The following is a 17,095-nucleotide window of genomic DNA, read 5'->3' on the forward strand; positions in this document are numbered from 1 at the left end:
AAAATTAGAATTTCGGTATTTTACATGAGAGAGCACCCTGAGTTGGTTTATATACTCCAAAACAGAGTAAAATAAGGGATTGTATATTTTTTCTAACAGACTATATTCAGAGCCATTTTCTTTTAACTTTGGAGAGCCTAGATATTATTTAGATTTTTTTTTGATTCATCTAAAATTAGAATTTCCGTATTTTACATGAGAGAGCATGTTGAGTTGCTGTATATACTCCAAAACAGAGTAGAAAAAGGCATTGTATATTTCTTCTGACAGATTATATTCAGAGCAGTTTTGCTTTTAACATTGGGTTGCCTATATAATATTTAGATTTTTTCGATTCGGGTAGAATAAGAATTTCTGTATTTTACATGACAGAGCATATTGAGTTGGTGTTTATACTACAAAAGAGAATTGAAAAGGGCATTGTATATTTTTTCTGACAGACTATATTCAGAGCAATTTTGCTTTTAACATGGGGTGCCTAGATAATATTTAGATTTTTTTCGGTTAGGGTAAATTAGAATTTCTGTATTTTACATGAGAGCATATTGAGTTGGTGTATACACTACAAAACAGAGTAGAAAAGGGCATTGTATATTCTTTCTGACAAATTATATTCAGAGCAATTGTTCTTTTAACATTAGGGTGCCTAGAGAATATTTAGATTCTTTTCGATTCACGTAAAATTAGAATTTTGGTATTTTACGTGAGAGAGCATATGGAGTTGGTGTATATACTGCAAAACCGAGTAGAATAGGGCATTGTAAAATTATTGAGACAGGTTATATTCAGAGCAATTGTTTTTAATATTGGGTTGCCTACAAAATATTTAGATTTTTTTTGATTCATGTAAAATTAGAATTTCTGTATTTTACATGAGAGAGCATACTGAGTTGGTGTATATACTCCAAAACAGAGTAGAATAAGGAATTGTATATTTTTTCTAACAGATTATATTCAGAGCCGTTTTCCTTTAACTTTCAGATGCCTAGATATTATTTAGATTTTTTCGATTCGTGTAAAATTAGAATTTTGGTATTTTACATTAGAGAGCATATGGAGTTGGTGTATATACTGCAAAACCGAGTAGAATAGGGCATTTTATAATTATTGTGACAGATTTTATTCAGAGCAATTTCGTTTTTAACATTGGGGTGCCTAGATAATATTTAGATTTCTTTTGATACACGTAAAATTTGAATTTCTCTATTTTACGTTAGAGAGCATACTGAGTTGGTTTATATACTCCAAAACAGAGTAGAATAAGGCATTGTATATTTTTTCTAACAGACTATATTCAGAGCAATTTTATTTTAACTTCGGGGCGCCTAGATATTATTTTGAGTTTTTTTGATTCGCCTAAAATGAGAATTTTGGTATTTAACATGAGAGAGCATATTGAGTTGGTGTATATACTCCAAAACAGAGAAGAAAACAGCATTGTATATTTTCTTTTACAGATTATATTTAGAGCAATTTTGCTTTTAACATTGGGGTGCCTAGATAACATTTAGATTTTTTCGATTCGGGTAGAATTTGAATTTCTCTATTTTACAAGACAGAGCATATTGAGGTAATTTATATAACAAAACCGAGTAGAAAAGGGCATTGTATATTTTTTCTGACAGATTATATTCAGAGAAATTTTTCTTTTAACATTGGGGTGCCTAGATAATATTTAGATTTTTTTCGATTCGCTTAAATATAAAATTTCTGAATTTTACATGAGAGCGCATATGGAGTCGGTGTATATACTTTAAAACAGATTAGAATAGGGCATTGTATATTTTTTCTGACAGATTATATTCAGAGAAATTTTGTTTTTAACATTGGGTTGACTAAATAATATTTAGATATTTTCGATTCGGGTAAAATAAGAATTTCTGTATTTTACATGAGAGAGCATACTCAGTTGGTTTACATACTCCAAAACAGAGTAGAATAGGGCATTGTTTATTTTTTCTGACAAATGATATTCAGAGGAATTTTGATTTTAACTTTCGGGTGCCTAGATAATATATAGATGTTTTTCGATTTTCTTAAATATGGAATTTCGGTATTTTACATGAGAGAGCATATGGAGTTGGTTTATATACTCCAAAACAGAGTAGAATAGGGCATTGGATATTTTATCTGACAGATTATATTCAGAGCAATTTTTTTTTTCACATTGGGTTGCCTACATAATATTTTGATTTTTTCGATTTGGGTGAAATTAGAATTTCGGTATTTTACATGATAGAGCATATGGAGTTGGTGTATATACTCCAAAACAGAGTAGAATCGGGCGTTGTATATATTTTCTGACAGATTATATTCAGAGAAATTTTGCTTTTAACATTGGTGTGTCTACATAATATTTAGATTTTTTTCGATTCACGTAAATTTAGAATTTCTGTATTTTACGTGACAGAGCATACTGAGTTGGTGTATATACTCCACAACTGAGTATAATATGGCATTGTTTATTTTCTCTAACAAATTATATTCAGAACAATTTTGTTTTTAACATGGGGTGCCTATAAAATATTTTCATATTTTCCATTCAGGTAAAATTAGAATTTCTGTATTTTACAGAAGAGAGCATATTGAGTTGGTGTATATACTCCAAAACAAAGTAGAATAAAGCATTGTATATTTTTTCGAACAGACTATATTCATAGCCATTTTCTTTTAACTTTGGGGCGCCTAGATATTATTTAGATTTTTTTCGATTCGCGTAAAATTAGAATTTCGGTATTTTACATGAGAGAGCATATTGAGTTGGTTTATATACTACAAAACTGAGTACAAAAGGGCATTCTATGTTTTTTCTCTCAGATTATATTCAGAGCAATGTTGCTTTTAACATTGGGGTGCCTAGATAGTATTTAGATTTTTTCGATTCGGGTAGAATTAGAATTTCAGTATTTTACATAAGAGAGCATATTGAGTTGGTGTATATAGTACAAAACAGAGTATAAAAGGGCATTGTATATTTTTTCTGACAGATTATATTCAGAGCCATTTTTTGTAACTTTTAAGCGCCTAGATATTATTTAGATTCTTTTCGATTCACATAAAATTCGAATTTCGTTATTTTACATGAGAGAGTACATTGAGTTGGTGTATATACTCAAAAACAAAGTACAAAAGGGCGTTGTATAATTTTTCTGACAGATTATATTGAGAGCAATTTTACTTATAACATTGGGGTGCCTAGATAATATTTATATTTTTTTCGATTCGCTTAAATATAGAATTTTTGTATTTTACTTGAGAGAGCATATGGAGTTGGTGTATGTACTCCAAAACAGAGTAGAATAAGGCATTCTATATTTTTTCTAACAGACTGTATTCACAGTCATTTTCTTCAAACTTTTAAGCGCCTAGATATTATTTAGATTTTTCTTTGATTCACGTACAATTAGAATTTCGGTATTTTAAATGAGAGAGCATACAGAGTTGGTCTATATACTTTAAAACAGCGTAGAATACGGCATTGTATATTTTCTCTGACAGATTATATTCAGAGCAATTTTAGTTTTAACATTGGGGTGCCTAGAATATATTTAGATTTTTTTTTGATTCACGTAATATTAGAATTTCGGTATTTAACCTGAGAGAGCATACTGAGTTTTTGTATATACTTTAAAACAGAGTAGAATAAGGCATTTTATATTTTTTCTGACAGATTATATTCAGATCAATATTGTTTTAACATTTGGGTGCCTAGATAATATTTAGATTTATTTCAATTCACTTAAATATAGAATTTTTGTATTTTTAATGAGAGAACATATGGAGTTGGTGTATATACTCCAAAACAGAGTAGAATAGGGCATGGTATATTTTTTCTGACTGATTATAATAAGAGCAATTTTGTTTTTAACGTTGCAGTGCCTAGGTAATACTTGGATTTTTTCGATTCGGGTAAAATTAGAATTTCTGTATTTTACATGAGAGAGCATACTGATTTGGTGTATATACTCCAAAACACAGTAGAATAAGGCATTGTATATTTTTTCTAACAGACTATATTCAGAGCCAATTTCTTTTAACTTTGAAGCGCCTAGATATTATTTAGATTTTTTTCGATCCGCCTAAAATTAGAATTTCGTAATTTTACATGAGAGAGCATATTGAGTTGGTGTATATACTCCAACCCAGAGTAGAAAAGGGCATTGTATATTTTCTCTGACAGATTATATTCAGAGCAATTTTACTTTTAGCATTTGGTTTCCTAGATAATATTTAGATTTTTATCGATTCACGTAGAATTAGAATTTCAGTATTTTATATGAGAGAGTATATTGAGTTGGTGTATATCCTCCAAAACAGAGTAGAATAAAGCATTGTATATTTTTTGTAACAGACTATATTCAGAGCTATTTTCTTTTAACTTTGGGGTGCCTAGATATTATTTAGTTTTATTTCAATTCACGTAAAATTAGAATTTCTATATTTTAAATGAGAGAGCATACTGAGTTGGTGTATATACTCCAAAACAGAGTAGAAACGGTCATTGTATATTTTTTCTGACAGATTATATTCATAGCAATTTTGCTTTTAACTTTGGCGTGCCTAGATAATATTTAGATTTTTTTCGATTTGCGTAAATTTAGAATTTCGGTATTTTACATCAGAGAGCATATTGAGTTGGTGTATATACTCCAAAACAGAGTAAAATAGGGCATTGTATATTTTTTCTGACAGATTATATTCAGAGAAATTTAGTTTTTACATTGTGGTGCCTAGATAATATTTTGATTTTTTTCGATTCACGTAATATTAGAATTTCAGTATTTTACATGAGCGAGCATATTGAGTTGGTGTATATACTCCGAAACAGAGTAGAAAATGGCGTTGAATATTTCTGCTGAGTGATTGTATTCAGGGAAATTTGGATTATTACATTGGGGTGCCTAGATAATATTTAGAATTTTTTCGATTCGCAGAAATTTAGTATTTCGGTATTTTACACGAGAGAGCATATTGAGTTGGTGTATATACTCCAAAACGGTGTAGAAAGCGGCATTGTATATTTTCTATGAAATATTATTTTCAGAGCAATATTGCTTTTAACATTGGGGTGCCTAAATAATATTTAGATTTTTTTCGATTTGCATATAATTAAAATTTCAGTATTTTACATGAAAGAGCATATTGAGTTGATGTATATACTCCAAAACAGAGTAGAATAGGGCATTGTATATTTTTTCTGACAGATTATATTCAGAGCAATTTTGCTTTTAACATTGAGGTGCCTAGATAATATTTAGATTGTTTTCAATTTGCGTAAAATTAGAATTTCTGTATTTTACATGAGAGAGCATGTTGAGTTGGTTTATATACTTTAAAACAGAGTAGAAAAGAGCATTGTATATTTTTTCTGAGACTTTATATTCACAGCAATTTTGCTTTTACCATTTTGGTGCCTAGATTATATTTAGATATTTTTCGATTCGCGTAAAATTAGAATTTCGGTATTTTACATGAGAGAGCATATTGAGTTGGTGTATATACTCCAAACAGAGTAGAAAAGGGCATTGTATATTTTTTATGACAGATGATATTTAGTGCAATTTTGCTTTTAAGATTGGGGTGCCTAGATAATATTTAGAATTTTTTATATTGGCGTAAATTTAAAATTTCGGTATTACATGAGAGAGCCTATTTATTTGGTGGATATACTCCAAGAAAGAGTAAAAAAGGGCATTGTATATTTTCTTTTACACACTATATTATATGCAATTTTGCTTTAAACGGTGGTGTACATAGAAAATATTTAAATTTTTTGTAACCGCGTAAATTGAGAATTAAAATATTTTACATGAGAGAGCTTATTGATATGGTGTATATACTCCAAAACAGTGTAGAAAAGGGCATTGTATATTTTTTGGAACAGATTTTCTCTAGAGCAATTTTGCTTTTAACATTGTGTTACATAGATAATATTTATATATTTTTTATCCGCGTAAATTTAGAATTTCTGTATTTTACATGAGAGAGCATATTGATTTGGTGTATATACTCCAAAACAGTGTAGAAAAGGGCATTGTATATTTTTTCATACAGATTATCATTAGAGCAATTTTGCTTTCAGCATTTGGGTAATTAGATAATATTTATGTTTTTCTATTCACGTATATTTAGAATTTTGTTATTTTACACGACAAAGAATATTGAGATTGTGTATATACTCCAAAAGAATGTGGAAGAGGGCATTGTATATTTTTTCTAACAGATTATTTTTCGAGCAATTTTGCTTATATCATTCGGGGACATAGAGGATATTTATATTTATTTCTAACAGCGTAAATTTAGATTTTCAGTATTTTACATGAGAGAGAATATTGAGATGGTATATATACACCATAAGAGAGTAGAAAAGAGCATTGTATTTTTTTTCTAACAGAGTATCTTCCACGCAATTTTGTTTTTTACATTGGGGTGCATAGAGAATATTTATATTTCTGTCTAACCACGTAAATTTAGAATTTTTGTATTTTACATGTGAGAGAATATTGAGATTGTGTATATACTAAAAAAGATAGTAAAAAAAGCATTGTGTATTTTTTCTAACTGAGTGTCTTTAGAGTAATTCGGTTTTTAACATTGAAGTCAAACGGAAATACTTACAATTTCTCTATCCACGTAATAATAGAATTTGCATGTTTTACAAGAGGGAATATGGAGATGGTGTATATACTTTAAAACAGAATAGAAAAGGGCATTGTATATTTTTTCTAACAGAGTATTGTCAGAACAATTTTGTTTTTAACGGGGTAAAAAAAGAATATTTATATTTTTAGTAATTTTGTGTTTAACATTTGTGTTAAAATGAGTATGTATATATTCTGTAACCGCATAAAATTAGAATTTCCATATTTTACAAGATAGAGAATATTGAGTCGGTGCATATACTTTAAAACATAGTAGAAAATTGCATTGTATATTTTTTCTATCAGAGTGTCTTCAGAGTAAATTTTTTAAGGTTAAATTAGAGTATTTATATTTTCTGTAACTGCATAAAAATAGAATTTTTGTATTTTACAAGACAGCCAATATTGAGACGATGTGTATACTTTAAAATATTGTAGAAAAGGGCCTTGTATATTTTTTCTAACACAGTATTTTCGTAGTAATTTACATTGTGTGTGGGGAGCAAATTTCTCAAATCCCTTTGAACATATTCTCCCTCTCCTTTGTTTTTCTCTTTGCTCACTATTGAATCATGTTCAGGTTTCTTGATTTCTTATCTTTTCCCTATGAGGATTTTAGCTTCTGTCCACTTCTACTTTCAGAATTCTTCAGCTACCAAGACCCAGCTCCTCAGAGAGTTGCTGGAGTTTTTAGTAACAAAAATTTTCTCTGTCACATTTAGGAGACGTGCTTCCTTATCTTAATTCTATCAAGCTGGGTGAATTTACACAAAACACTTTATATCTTAGAACCAGTTTCCTCTCTGTAGAATGTAGCTAACCTCTGTTCTGTGGTCACAAGGATCATCAAAATAAAAAATAATCATAGTTAATATGTGTGGCTTACTAACCATGTTCTAGAAACCATGTCAAGTGCTTTCTGCAGATGGTTCCACTTTTATTATACTATTGGAACTATCGTCAACCCTACTTCGCAGACTACTAAATTGAGTGTCTGAGCTGCTAAGCCACTTGTCCAACGATATACATCCAGTAAGTAACAGAATGAGGATCAGAATTTGAGATAGAAATATTCTAGACAAAATGTACTGTTACAGTGAAACTAGAGTGGTATCATCTCAGATAAGCATTCATGCCTGTTCGCTTATCGAATCGGCCGAATACATTCAATGCATTCAGGAGATTGGGAGACATTGTTTAAATTTTCCCCAAAACCCAGAAGAACTCAAAAGTACTCATTGTCTTGGCCTTATTGGTATTTGACTATGAATACAATAGATCCCACAGAAGCAAGTCTAGTAGAGTGGCCTTGGAAAAAGGCTGGGATTTAGGAGCAGGTTTAGGCAACTCAACCCTTCTCGGCTTCCATTTTCTCATCTGTACTTTCATAATTCTGATTTTTAAGAGCACCTTTGTTGAAAGTAAAGGTTCAGTGAAACAGCACAGATGAAGTCCTTCCTATTTGGTCTGGCAGGTAGTAGTTGCTCAACACGTCTTGTCTATTAATGACGACCACAATGATAATAGTGGACTAATAATGAATTGATAAAATATGATTATGTAAGTTCAAATGAGTTTTGATCTCGCCCCTCTCCTCTGTTTCAGAGGCTGTATGGTTTTTATGTTCTATATTGTATGGCTTAACGTTGGCAGGTGGGGGATTTTGATAGACACATGATAAAATCAGAAGCCCCAAGACTTGTATTTTCATCACAGAAATGTATTACTTCCTTGAGTTGTGACCTGGAGAGAGTTACTTTGTCTAAGTTAACCTTACTTGAAAAAATAATCATAAATATACCTGCCCTTTCTCGTCATCTCAGCCTCTCCGCAGTCAGTGTGAGGTACCATTGGTATAGTGTATATGAAGGGGTTTGCAAGCTCTGGAGTGCTGTATGTATGCCATTTTGCCTCTTCAATTGTGAGTGGTGTTTTTCCATTCTCCTTAAATGACCCAACACTACGCTCTTGGTAAAATAAATGCATTTGTGCATGAACATTTGGCAAATAATAAGAGCTGCATTTGCAAGAATTTTTCACTTGAACAGCCAAGTGAGCCACTATGAGCCGGAATGTAGCAGTGACATTTACAATAATTTGTTCAGAAGAGCAATTGCCAACTTGCCTATTTGACTACTATGGAGTACCATACGTTGTTTAGGGCGATGAGATCAGTAAACCAGCAATTTGGTAGAGCCATCAGAGAAGAGGATGAAAAGAAATGAATATCTGAGATCCTGAGTTTCCAATCAGATCAAGAAAAAGAAGCCTATAAGAATAGGTCCCATTTATTTCGGGGAGAAACATACACCGCTTTGTATGAAAGCTTCATTTTCTAATGCTTTCAAAAACATTGTGATATATGTAGGACTATTCCCATTTTACAGATGAGAAAACTGAGGCTATGAGGTTTAAGTCACTAGTCTGCTCCTTCTTCCATTCTGGTTTTTAGAAAATGGTGCCACCACCTATCCAGTCACACAAGCCAAAGTCCTATGAGTGAGCTCTGGTTTATCCCTTTCTCTCTCACTTCTCATATCCAACTTACCATTCAGGCCTGCTGATTTTAGTTCTTAAATATCCCTTAGCTTCTGTTTTTTCTTTCCATTAAAATTCTCATTGCAGCCCTTCTGTGGATTACCTCCTGGCCTTCCACCTGTGTGTCTGTCCATGTTGTCTCCAGTCTGTCCTCCACGTAAGTCAGACCATGCCCCATACCTCCCAGTCCTTCTTAGAATGAGGACAAACCTCCTCACCATGGCCACAGTCTTCTTTCCATTTCTCTGTCCTCATGGCGTGCCCCTCCTCTCTGCTCTGCACTGCAAAGACTCAGCATCTTGTACTGGCCAAGGTCCAGGTCCCCCTGCACCACATATTTGCCAGGAATGCCAGATCGTCCTTACTTTGCCCACTTACTGCCCACTCATGCTTCTGATCTCGGTCCCTCCCTAGGGGAAACCTTTCCTGACCTTTGTAACTAAAGCAAAGCCTTCTCCTGGGTGCTCTCATTGTTCCAGAGACTTGCCTGCACAGCACTTGTACCAGTTAAACCTTTACATTAACTGGAGTGACAGATATGTTAGTGTCCACTGCTGCCTCGCAGGAATAAAGCCAGAAAAGGTAAGGCCCTATCTGTGTGCATTTCTACAGTCTAGTGTGCTTAGTGAGATATTGTTTAAGAAGAATGAGTTGGACATGACAGCATGGCTAGAAAGTGATGGATTGAGGATTTAAACATACTTCTTTCTGGTTCTAGAGAGTTGGCTGCTAACACTATTCACTTTGGGACAGTGTCATTTTAGGACTGATAAGGGTACTTTTTGCTAAGATCAAATATATTTTGGGTCCATCAGATGAAGTTTGATAAAAGTGGGTTATTCAGAACCCACTGATAAGCAGAGCTGCCTGACCAAGGTTTTCAGATTTTGCATCAAAGAGAAAAGTAATAAAAGTGGGCTGATGCAGGGGAAGGAGGGCTGAAAATTGAAGCAGGAACAGCTATTTCTATAGTGCCCTTGACCCTGCCTTTCTCTGTTCTTCACTCTGGCTGAAATTGACCACCCTGACTGCGTTCAGATAATGATAAATTATCTCTGTCACACTGTGTGTGTGTGTGTGTGTGTGTGTGTGTGTGTGTGTGTGTGTGTGTGTGTTTGGCTATGTACAAAAGAGGCAGCTTCTGTGAATAAATGAAGCCTTGTAATTAAGGAATTTGTTGTAAATGGCAAGATGCATTGGTGCTTGGTCCTTAGTACTCCTCGCTGAGGCCACATTTCCTTGAACTGGCTTGTATTTGCCACTGACACTACTAGCAGCAGGATGGAGGGGAGGAAGGAAGACACCAGGTGTTGCAATGCTTAGCGCCTGCTTTCAGCTTTGCTGCAAACTAAAACACTGACTGACTTTGGTTAACCCCCTAACCTCTTTGAGCCTCAGTTTTTTCATCTGAAAAAATCAATGATGGTTTGAATTTCTTCCGAATATGACATTCAGTTATCTCTCTCTCCATTGTGGAAGCACTGGGAGCTATTGTTCTCCTGTCTCTGGTGGCCATTATGACTTCTGCATTATCAAGGAGCCCTCTCTAACCTGAATAACCCCCCAAAGAAATTAAGTTTGTAATCATTTCTGCCTGGTAAGCGAAATGACAAGAGAAAAGAGCTAGTTGTCAATAGCCCTGTGGATGGCCAATTAATGGGATCTGTGCAAACAGTTGCTTATAGAGCCATAATTTGCCTTTCGTTTTCCTTTGCAACTCAGAAAAAAGTGAATACTTTTCAAAGAGCCTCTCATTGAACATATTTTTAAAAAACATGTCATTGGCAAAAGGGGCACTTGGTTGCTTGATTGCCATATATCTCTGAGTATGTGGAACAGTTATTTTTAGCTGGGGGTAACTAGCTGAGAAGAAAGCTGCAGCATCTTGGAGGCAGAAGAATCTTTGTATGTCTTATGTTGGCATGGAGAAAGCAAAGCGAAAGGGCAGAGTATAAAAGGTTGTTAACTAGATAAGGGGTCAGCTGCATTTCCTCTGGCTGCTCAGAGGTGAGGCCCTAAAGCAATGGAGACAACATTGTGGGTGGGAATGTGTTTGCAGGGTCTAATTAGTTTACCCAAGAAAAGCAAAAAAGAGAAAGGGCTAAAAATATGTAGATTGTAAAATTCATGGCTTCATTTGCTCTTCTTTGCCTTTGAAACCTTTTTAAAACCTTATAGTAGAACAATTTGTAATCCTTGAAGCCTTTTTGCTACCACTCTTGGCAGCTTGTCTAAGGCCACCGTAACTTATCAGCTACTGGGGAAAGTTGTTTAAACTCTCTAAGCCTCCTTTTTTCCCACTGGTTCACTTAGGGGCACTAATTCCTAATGTTTCTGCATGAGTTATTGTTTTTCAGATCCGATAATTGTTTGCATATGTGCTCTATAAGGCGCGTCACCTAGCACACGTTGTGGGCAACCTCAGGTGTAGAAGTTAGGACATCTTTGTGCCTGGATTTGGCTGTTACTAACAAGACGGAACGGGGAGGAAGGGCAGAGTAGACTACTGTAGAATTTTTCTGGATTCTTTTGGTTTCTCCAGAAAATGATACTCTTCTTATATTTAAAGATAACTATCTGCCTAGGCATATTGAAATTCTAAGGTTGACACCACTTTGCATTGATCCTAGGGCAGGGTTTCAGGATTGCTGGAGCAGCATCATCCTTTTACAGTATAGATTTCAGTCAGCAGGCTGGTCATGGCCTCCTCAGTGTGCAATCTTCTTACTGATGGTGGGCGTCAGTGGGCTGGACTCACAGTTTCCATCTCTTAGGCTGGGCAGGCCCATGGTGGCAATGGTAAAAATTTCATGGGAACATACATCAGAAGTAATAAGAAATCCATCTTCTTAAAGCCTTCATAGGAGATTTCCTGAAGATTTATAAAAGGCACTTCATTGATCAAATGACTCTGATGTTTCCCCTCACTGGAAGAAATTCAGGTCACCAGCCCACTTAAAATCATTGTGTTCTCCTTTTGCAGTAACCTCTGCTCATATAATTTCTTTATGGCATATTATATACTATTAACTTAATATCCTGATTAGTGGAGCTAGCAAACACTCAGTATCACTATAAACTGCGGTATCATAACTGACTTCCTTTAAAAATCATCTAATGTTTCTTTAAAATCACTGGTGCTTTTGTAAAGTAGTTCATATTTAGGAATATGAACATTTTATCATGCTGGAAAATTATTTGAATTCCTTTTCATTTAAAACCTATAGCTTTCTATTTAATCTAGCTTTCACAAATATTTTCTTTGCCCACTATAGAAAAATCGAGTTTAGAGATAAATGTAAAGTCACTCATAGCTCCATCCAAAAGTCAACAACTCTTAATATCATTATTTTTGTTCTTGTTCTCAGTATTTTTGCTGAATCTATGTTTCGTAGAGTTTCATCATATGTCAGATAAAACTGCATATATATGAGTTTTTAAATAATACATTTTTATTGTCATAAATGAAATACACATTTAATATGGTATGACTAGGACATATAGAGAGATATAAAAAAGAAAATTAAAGTCATTTAAAATCTTACCAAATCTAATAACCATAAACCTTTCGATGTATTTTCTCAGAATACTTTTTCCTATGCCTTTTATATTTTCTTGATTATCAAGTACTTCAAGCGTATAGAAAAGACAGAAACGAATATAAGCAGCAATGAAAAATTTTAAAATATGGGTATTTTTCTGCATGTGTTTCAGATTGTTTAGTTTTTGTTGTCCTTTGCCCTCCCCACGTGTCCCTTTATTTTCCTGGCAAAACAAAGCATTACAGATATAGTTGCAGCTTCCTATACTCAATTTTATTTTTCTAAAACTTATTGATATTGAAATGTCTACCTCTGGTCTACTTACTTTCCCTGCCGAATAATACTTTACCATATGGAAATACCACGATGTACAATTACATGCATAGTGCCATATACATTTGTTTACAGGTTTCTTGGGAAGAATCTCTCTTACTGTGTTCCCAGAAGAGGGATTGGTAAATTGTAGGGGAGGCTTGTCTTCATTTTTACTATGAATTTCCAATTGTTTAAAGTAGTTGTAACAATTGGTATTCCCACAGGAAATGCGGGGAAAATTGTTTTGTGTTTGGCTTCACTTGATATTCCTAGGCTTTTACTTTTTGTTTGTCAATCTTATGAATGTAAAATGGTATGTTTTAATTTATATTGTGCGCAGACTTTATTATTCGGGACACATGTAACCTTTCTCATGCACCACTGTCATGGATTTGTTTTCAATTGAACTCATTTATTAAGCACGGAAAATTGTGGGGTTTCTCAAAGATGGTGATGAGAACTGCTGATGGATTTGCTGCATTAGATCCACCCTCTCCAGCTCTGGCCCTCTAGTGTCAGTATTTCTGCCTTCCATTTATAGTGCTTCCTCTTTTCAGGTTCTGGGAACATTCTGGCTGTAGAAATCAGTTGCAGTAATTGGAAGAACTTTTACTAAAGTGACTTACTTGTCTTCTTACTTGGTAATTATGCAGACTGTAAAATATATTTATGAAAAAATTCAAGTTATATACAAAACCAGACACTACCAAAGCATATACAAAGTTCATGATCCCTTTTATTTTTCTCTTCTACCTCTTCCAATATATAACCACTTGTAGAGAGCCCCTACTATTTCCTTTGTATTTATGTTTCTGTCCAAATGCAATAGATATTCTCTAACATATCTCCTTGGATCCATGAGAAGAAGGTGAATGTAATTTTTAAAAATGAATATTATATCTCTACATCAGCACAGTATTGCATTATACGGAAATAAGAGAAAGAATCTAACTCTTCCATGGACATTTAGGTGGCTTGTAGTTTTCTATTATTTTAAACAGTGTTGTGGAAAACATTCTTGTAAATGTCTTTGGACATCGATGTGAAAATTGTCTCAGGAGATATTTGTAGAAATGCTATTTACATGGTCTTTTTGCCTACTTTATTCATTTTTATTTAGAACATTTTATAGAACATTAGGAATTGGTGACTTCTAAGTAGGTGTAAAACACAGTACCGGGCCAGGTATGGTGGCTCACGCCTGTAATCCCAGCACTTCGGGAGGCCGAGGCGGGTGGATCACGTGGTCGAGAGATCGAGACCATCCTGGTCAACATGGTGAAACCCCATCTCTACTAAAGATACAAAAAATTAGCTGGGCATGGTGGTGCGTTCCTGTAGTCCCAGCTACTTGGGAGGCTGAGGCACGAGAATTGCCTGAACCCAGAAGGCGGAGCTTGCAGTGAGCCGAGATCACGCCATTGCACTTCAGCCTGGGTGGCATGAGCGAAACTCTGTCTCAAAAAAAAAAAAAAAAAAAAAAAAACAGAGAAAACACAGTACCTGGATTCTCTGAGCTTTATGTTCTGTTTGAAGCAGGGGAAGTGACAGTAGCTACCTGTTAGTGTGATTTTAAGGATTAAATGAGATACTGTGTACAAAGTTTATAGCATGGGTTTTGGATTACAGCAGAGACTAAAAAGCTCAGTTTTGCCTCCTCTTAGTCGGTCCCGAACCCAAATATACTTTTAAATATTCTTTCAGCACAGATTCTAAAGTTTGATAGAAATAGAATTATATAGTGATCACTCCATATATAAGGTTTCTTTTAGTCAAGAAAATGTTTTTGATATTCAGCCATGTTGTTGCACATGTCAATAGTTCTTTCCTTTTTTATCCTCCTATCTCAGGTCTTAAAAAAGGAATACTGCAAAAAAAAATGAAACAATATTTCCACTTGTATTCGGTTTTGGTCTACAGTTGACATTGTTCTCAAGTATCACTAACAGGTTCCCATGGAGAGAAAAATTTATTTTCTGTCCACAACATAACAGGAATTATAACAGATGCAGAAGGCCTACTAGCCCTGTGTGAAAATCATCATGTTGACTATATTTCTCAAAAGTTAAACTCAGGTGTAGGGGCAGCTGTCAGTCTTTGTTTCCTCACTATCAATCCCACCACTTTTATTTTTTCATTTGGGGAAAAATAATAATGACTGTAAGAACAATGAAAATAAAATAAAAGGACAGTAAAAAGGTTGAATGCACTGGCTGTGGCAGGGAGCAATCAGAAATGGTTTGTTATTTCCCTTCACTTTATCAAAGTTGCTACGTGGACTCATTCTTACCCACCTGTTGGGTAGAATCTTTGATATTTTCTATTTCACTGAGCAATTTAAGATATTAATAAATTCTGTCTAGTTCAAAACAGGAGCAGAAAACCAAGCACCACACTTTCTCACTCATAATTGGGAGTCGAACAGTGAGAACACATGGACACAGGGAGGGAACAACACACATTGGGGCCAGTTGGGGGTCAGAGGAGGGTGAGATGGGGAGACCATTAGGACAAATAGCTAGTGCATGTGAAGCTTAAAACCTAGATGAACGGTTGATAGGTGCAGCAAAGCACCATGGTACACATATACCTATATAATAAACCTACACATTCTGCACCTGTATCCTGGAACTTCTGAAAAATCCTGTTTAGTTTAATTTCCAAACTCAAAAATCTCATTCAGCTGAAAACTTAACCCTTTTTTACATATTTTAACACATAAAATAATCAACAATGAAAACAGGTAGAGGTTGAGCATCTCTGATCCATAAACCCCAAAATCCAAAATATTCCAAGATCTGAAATTCATCCACATCGATGGCTGAGATAGCGATATGTGTGCTTTCTGATGGTTCAATGTATACAAATTTTGATTCGTGCACAAAATTGCTAAAAATATGTAAAATTTTATTTGCGTTATGTGTATGAGGTGTACGTAAACATAGGTGAATTTTGTGTTTAGACTTCAGTTATATCTTTAAGAGATCTCTTTATGTATATGTAAATGTTCCAAAATATGAAAAAAGTTTAAAATCCAAAACACTTCTAGTCCCAAGGAATTCAGATAAGGAATATTCAACCACTACATCTAATAAGTCATGGATACTTTAAAATGAAATTTTAAAAGTATTTAAAGAGTCCAAAAGACATCAGGAGAAAAGGGACAGGACAAAAAGTGGGGAAGGGGATGCAAACAAAAACAAACAAAATCATGAAACAAACCATTCAATTGTAAGCTTGAATCCAATTACATCATTCAACCACTAATAAATCTATATTTAATAACGTTAAATGTTAATGAATCATACCACATACTCCAATTCAAGTGCAGAGATTGCCAGAATTGATTTAAAAAACCCACAAGACCCAGTGCTGTATATGAAATACACGCTTTGAATAGAAAAAAAAAAGACAAATATACGTAGGTCTAAATAAGTACATTTGAATTTTTTTAAGACAGTGTCCTACTCTATCTCCCAGGCTGGAGTACAGTGGTGCGATCTCTGCTCACTGTAAACTCCGCCTCCTGGGTTCGAGCAATTCTCCTGCCTCAGCCTTTTGAGTAGCCGGGAATACAGAAACCTGCCACCACGCCTAGCTAAATGTTGGGGTATTTTTAAGAAAGCTGGGGTTTCACTGCATTGGATAGGCTTGTCCTAAACTTTTGACCTCAAGTGATCTACCTGCCTCAGCCTCCCAAAGTGCTGAAATTGCAGGTGTGAGCCACTGTACCTGACCCTAAATGAGTACATTTAAAATGATATACTATGGAAACAGTCAGTAATGGAAGTGTAAAGAAGCTATATTAATACCAAATAAAATATGCTTAAGTTAAAACAGTATTTCCAAAGATAAAGAGGGATAGTTCATGATTACAGAAGAGTCATTTCATCAAAAAATGGATTAAAAATAATTTGAGCGTCAATTTGCACAAAACAAAATTGAACTAAAGGAATAAACAATCCACAATTTTTATTAGTGATTTTAATACCCATCTACCAAGCAATTGATAGATAAACTAGACAAAATCTTAGTCAAGATGCAGATGACCTGAACAAC

The sequence above is a fragment of the Callithrix jacchus genome, chromosome 19, assembly GCF_049354715.1.
Source record: "Callithrix jacchus isolate 240 chromosome 19, calJac240_pri, whole genome shotgun sequence".
Classification (NCBI taxonomy): domain Eukaryota; kingdom Metazoa; phylum Chordata; class Mammalia; order Primates; family Cebidae; genus Callithrix; species Callithrix jacchus.